The sequence below is a fragment of the Macrobrachium nipponense genome, chromosome 32, assembly GCF_015104395.2.
Source record: "Macrobrachium nipponense isolate FS-2020 chromosome 32, ASM1510439v2, whole genome shotgun sequence".
In the NCBI taxonomy this organism is placed as follows: domain Eukaryota; kingdom Metazoa; phylum Arthropoda; class Malacostraca; order Decapoda; family Palaemonidae; genus Macrobrachium; species Macrobrachium nipponense.
The window spans coordinates 59080461-59087125 of record NC_061094.1 but is presented as its reverse complement, the minus strand read 5'-3'; positions in this window follow the sequence as shown (position 1 = coordinate 59087125).

The following is a 6665-nucleotide window of genomic DNA, read 5'->3' as shown; positions in this document are numbered from 1 at the left end:
ATCCCAACAGTCAGCTGTTGTTGTATCTGGAGAGAATGATGAAGTGCTTATGGTTGATGGTAACGTCACCAGTACCATCAACCATAAGCACTTCAAAACTCTCCACAGATTATTATTTTATTTATTTATTTATTTATTTTGTCTATCACAGTCCTACAATTCGACTGGTTGGTATTTATAGTGTGGCGTTCCGGGTTGCATCCTGCCTCCTTAGGAGTCCATCACTTATTTTATTATTATTATTATTATTAAAAATCCACAATTTTTATATATTAAACAATATATTTCTATGTAAAAATAGAACAAAGACTTTCGAACCCTCATTAAGGTAACGTTGAAATGTAAATGGAGAGGACAGTTTTCTCCCGAAGAGTATTTTAAAAGGTGGGAGGGGCGAGAAAATAACAGCCCATCATCGAAGTGCTGGTTCGTGTGATAAGTAATCCCAAACTCAACAGGCACTTGCGCCAACCCCCTCGATCTCCGAACCTGTGAAGTGCTTGACGTTCACCATGTGAACCCTGATCCTCTGCTTCCTCTTCCCCTCTCTCTCCAGATAGCCGACGTCCCTGTGGATATTTTCGACTATGGCACCTATGTAGTGCAAGCAGGAGCAACTTTACAGGTTCGGAGATCGAGGAGGTTGGCGCAACTGCCTGTTGAGTGTGGGATTACTTATCACACGAACCAGCACTTCGATGATGGGCTGCTATTTTCTCGCCCCACCCACCTGTTTAGATGCTCTTCGGGAGGAAACTATCCTCTCCATTTACATTTTAACGTTACACTGATGAGGAACACCGTTCAGGTGTTCGAAAATCTTTGTTCTATTTTTACATAGAAATATATTGTTTAATATATGATTGTGGATTTTTTTAACAATTTGTTTTCACGAGACTGTGAATTTCTTTATTATTATTATTATTATTATTATTATTATTATTATTAATTATTATTATTATTATTATTATTATTATTATTTATTGGAAGGAGACCCTCTTTCAAACAAGTCTTTATTGAAATATTGCTGCATCAGCTGCATTCAACTTATAAATAGTCTTCTCTATTTTTCTAATAATAGCTTTCTCTCTACTACTACAACTGGCGAGTATTGCGCCGATATTACTCATCAGGAGGAGTCAATCTCAGGGATAATGGTTACAAATTTATTTATTTGTCACAGTAAATGAACAAATAGGTCAAAATATAAGTTAATTTAGTGGCCAATATTTCTCTCGGTATCATCCGAGCATAATCACGGCAGTGGATCGGAGCAGACTGTTGGTGCAAGCAAGCAAGCAGTGGGGGGGGGGATAGGATGGAGTGGGGTTATCCCCTGGGGGGCCCCAGTAGGAGGGTAAGGTTTTGGAAGGGTTATAAGGTTTGGTGAAAGGAAGGTATTAGTGATAGTGGGTAAGAATAGGACAGACCTATTAGTCTTTTGTTGTTTAGTGTAGTGTTTGTCTTGGGATTGATAATGAGCTTTATACTTCTAGTGATGTATGAATTTGCTGGGAAGGCAGGTGGGCAAGGGTGTTAGTCAAAGTTAGTTGTACAATCAGGCTCCTTATTGGTATCGTCCTCTCTCCCACCCTCCCTTGGTGGGGGTGGGTGGGAGTGAGAACTCAAACCACGTTGTAATGCTACATTTGTGTTATGTCCACTTGTTAGTAACTTATGCTATTTCGGGCTTCCGTCCCGTGTAGGGTTAGAGGTTAGTAGTTTTTTTTTTTTTTTTTTTTTTTTGTGTGGGGCAGGCTAGCTAAGCAAGTGTTCCAGACTCCTTGCCCTTCTAGGACTGGCCTTTCCCCTTTATCTTATGAATTAGAGTTAGTGGGTTAGTAACTTCGTATTTTAGTTCCCTACATTTTACCTAATCTCTAAATAATTTACCTTAATTCTAAGAGCTTAATCTAATTATTAGTTCTCAGGGAACTTGGGATTTGATTCCCATTTTTAATTAATTCAACTTGGTTCCTTTCTTCTTACTTGTTGACTTCTAAAACTAGTTCACCTTAATACTAAGTACTTAATGCTATTCTTAATTCTAATTATTAATACCTTCCGGGTCTAACCCGGTTTGTTCCGATATTCCAGGGGTTATCCTAGTTTTCGTTGTCACTGTCACTGTCACTGTCCGTGTCCACAAAGATGGGGTCAGGTAACCCGTCTTGGGTGAACCTGGAAAGTCGTCGCCACCAGAGGTGGGGTCTATAGTCTTCGTCGTCCAGGGAGATCAGGCTGTTGGTCGTTAGTTCTTCATCCTGGTCGGATAGCTTCTGCCATACCTTGTCTGCCAGACGGTAGAAACGGAAATTGATAGCTTCAATGCGGTATCTTGCATGAAGTCTTTCTGCTCCCCCGTCCCCCAGGTCTCGGTTGTTGCAGCCATCTATGCCAAACTCAGGACTCCGTTTGGAATCTCTGTAGTCTTTGTCTGTCGCTGGTACTGAGTAAGCATGTCGGTATTACTGGGTATTCCAGGGCAGGTCTAATGAGCGCCTTATATAGGTGGGCTTTAGTCTTGGGTCTAAGCTGTCCGAATCGTGCTAATTTAGCTTTGGTTACTCTAGCATCCCTGATCTTTTGCTTGATGTGTGAGAACATCCCGCATCGGGTCAGGGTGAGTCCGAGTACCTTAGCCTTATTAGCAAACGGTATTCGTCTGTTGTCTACAATTACATCTTCTGGTCTCAATGCTGATATTGAGAGCAGTTTGAACTTGTCCTGGTTGGTTTTATTTCTTTTCAACCTTCTTTCATACTCATTGAGTTCTTTAATATGCTGTCTCGTCCGTAAGGCAAGCCTATGTCTACTTCTGTCATTCGTCATTATGATCTGTGTCACGTCGTCCGCAAAGATAAGGTTGACACATCCTTCTTTCCCTTGTGGCATGTCATGCGTATAGAATATGTACAGCGTTGGGGAGAGAACGGATCCTTGCGGAACTCCGCTTCTCAGATCAAAGGTCTCTGATATCTCTCCTTCAAAGGAGATGTCATTGTCTGTCGTCTAAAAAGTTAGACAGTATTTTTGTAATTATGTCTGGTAGTTCTGAGTTGAGCAGCTTGTACTTCAGTCCATTTCGTGCCAGACTTTGTCAAAAGCCTTTGAGACATCCCGACAAACAATGTTGGCTCTGCCTCGCTGACTCTGATTTAGTGCTAGCAGTTCGTGCATCGTAGCTATCGCTGTCTGAGTCCCTCGTTCTCGCCTGAATCCAAACTGATATTTTGGAAGAATTTCATTGTCTTCAAAGATACATATTTAGTCGGTCCTTCAACAAGGTCTCCCAGGATTTTCCCAGGTACTTCCAAGAGGGTGATTGGTCGGTATTTCAGTGGGTCATGAGTATTTTTTAGGTCCTTGGGTGATAGAATCATCCGTCCTCTCTTGAATTTAACTGGGAAATAGCCTAGACTAAGTGACATGTTATTAATATTATTCAAATCTTGATAGTGAAATATCAGGTAATTTACTAGAATTAGTTTGTTAATGCCAGAGATGCCTGGACCGTTGTTTGTTTTGGAAAAACCTTTTGATGGTATTATTATGTCTTGAATGTCAAATTTGTTTACTAGTTAGATAACTATCCTTCATTCAAGACAAGAACTATCTTCCATTCAAAGAGGGATTAGGGCGAGTTTAGGTCTGTCCGTTCATAAATAGTATATTATCATGGTTACAACGTTAGTTAGTCCGGGGGGGGGGGGGGAGGGAATCCCCCCCTTACTGTTAGTAGCTTGCTCCAACGTTACATATGTCTCTCTCATTGTCAGCGTCGAAGTGTTGGTTGTCCTCTGGGGATATCTGGAAAATTTTTCCCATACTCCCTTCATGAGTCTAATTTTTCCAGGACTGTCTACCACTTGTCCCCATTTTCATCCAGTAAATAGTCGCACGTCTTTTAGTCGTACCCATAAGTCTTTTTAATTTCCTCAGAATTTAATTACATTTGTATGGTCGTCATACTTGAGGTCTACTTTACGTATAGTCCTGTCCCAGAATTCTTTCTGTAGTCTTTTGAACTCTTCAAAGAGGAGATCTTGGATATATAATATTATATCCTTCAGTTGTCTTGAGTACCCAAAGTGGTCTGTATGTCGCTTAATATCCGTGTAATACCTTTGAAGAAGGTTTAATGCGTCACTACGTTTGGGCCCTGAGTTGAATTGTATTACTTTTCTTGGTATAATTGGTACTATAGCAGTCAGGATGGCCGTAAACCAGTAGCCCCCAGGTCTATCGTCTATGTCGTCTTTTTCGTCTTTCCGTCCACATCATTTATGTCCACTCTGTCGTTGTCATATTTCCCTTCTATGTCAGACTTGAAGTCGTCCCAATTTGCTTGTCTATGATCAAGAAAATCGTCGGGGGTTTTCTATTTTATTGGTGTTGTCGAGAGGGTAACATGCAGGGGTAGATGGTCAGATGTCGTTACGTTCCCTCTCCTAGACGTAATATTGAGGCAAGCATTCCTGTTGCCCAGTATTACGTCTGGTCTTCCTTTATTACTGACCATAGTTGAAAAATCTGGCCCTAAAAACTTGAGCCTGTTATTATTAATTAATCGCTAATTGTATACCCCTTTGGTTAGTGGTCTTGTGTTGCAAATAGTTCGTATGTTTTTGCATTTAAATCACCTATTAAATAGGTGGGCATCGGTCTTCGTGCTAGGGAGAGGTAGTCTTGTAGGTAGATGTAGTCACGTCTACACGGTATATATGTCTCTATGGTTATACCTAGTGTGTCCTCAGTAAAGTCAAGCAGTGGTTTATGTCTGATGTTATATTTGACTACAACAGCAACACCAGCATGGTCCTCCCCAGCACTATTCTTCTGATACACTCGGTATCCGAAGAACTTGATGGGGGAATCATCCTGGATCCCTGTTGCATTCAATAGCAAGACGTCTGGGTCGAGATGTCTAAATTCATTATACAGCTCTCTATGTCTATCTTTAGTTAGCTTAATACATTTAACTGAATTATTTTTATTGTGTTTAACATGAAGATGAATTTTATTTAGAAAATACTTTATATAGTTGGCTGGCTATTATTCTTAGGAATACACTAAATATAGACATATAGAGCTGTGAGTCTTAGTCTCTGTCTTCGGATAACCTCTGGTTTACATCTTCCCTGGTTGCCTCTACGAACTTTATGTTTGTTAGAGGGACCTTTGCTTCCGCTATTAGGGCATGTAACATTGCCTTATGTTGAGTGCGGGTAGGTTGGTGTTGTGTAAGCCACGCATTTTCCTCGTATGTACCCATCTATTATTCTAATTTTACTATCGTCACTGGCTTTTGGGTCTTCATTCCAGTCTTCAGGATATACTATTTCTAGGTTGCTGTCCTTGATTTGTTGCACATCGCGTTCCACCTCGTCCATTTTACGGCCGACTTTCGAGCGTGTTGATTTAGATTTTGCTTCTGATGTTCGTTTCCTCTTGGATTTTTCCGATTCTGTTTCTTCCTCGCTCTCAGTGGCTTTTTCCGCTGCCCTTTTCGTCACCGTGGGCGAGGCCTCCATGACTTCATAGGAGCAGCTGGGTTCGGGGTTTTCTGTGGTTTGGTTGGTTGTTGTCTCTGTTGGAGCTTGAGGTTGGGTCTGGTTCAGAGCCAATAATTTTTTCATTATTTGCTCTCCAGACGCCATCTGTGGGAACTTTACCTTCGACAGATTGTTCATTTCATAGAATTTGTCGATGGCCGTCTGGTATGTGCCAGGGTTTGCCATATCCTGCATTGCTGCATAGATATGGCCGTTGTACACGTACCAGAGGCTCATGTCGTTCTGTTGAGGGAGGATGCGGGTGTTCTGGAGTTGCTGGGTTGTATGGGGCCAGTTACTGCAGCACTATATGATAGTGCTGCAGTTCTGGCTGTGGTCTTGTTTGTCTCCATTTGCTTAAGTTCTTCTGTTTTTTCTTTCAGGAGTTGTACCCTGATTGGACATTTCCTGTCTAGCGTGGGATGACCTCCTTTGCAGTTTGCACACTTTCATGCATTTTTGCAGTCTCGTGCTATGTGGCCCAGCCCACTGCATTTGGCGCAGATCATCTGTTTTGGTATGGTACAGTTCTTCCTGATGTGTGTGTATGCCAGGCAGTTCAAACAGTGGGGCAGAGGTGGGTTAATCTCTTCTTTTACATTGTGTGGTGGTATCGATTGGTCGCCAATAATCAGGCCGCTCCTCATCGCTCTCTGGGCCATTTCTCTGTTTTCAAATCTCACCTTAACCGTTCTTGTCCTTGGTTTTTCAAATTTAGATTTGAAGGTGTGTACGTCAACTGCTCTTGCCCATGGTTGTCTGTTCTGGATAATTTCGATTAGGTTTTCTTTCTGCCGTATTGCTACTTGGTTGTCTACATATTTTAGGATTACAGATCGTAGTATGTTGACTTCCGGTGGCGTGATAATTGCGAATCCTTTCTGTTTGAATACTTCGACAACGTCTTTCTCCACAAATGCATCCAAGTCTTCTTTTTTTATGGTTACATAAAGAAAGTCCTCATCTCCCTTATTTACCCTGTATGTGTCTATTTTAGTTACCGCTGACAAGCCGAAGATTATTGCTTTCCTCTCCTCAAAGTTCCCCCCTTTCTCGTCCTTAATCTTAATGGAAGGCATCCTTCCGGTACCTAATTACTATCTACTCATG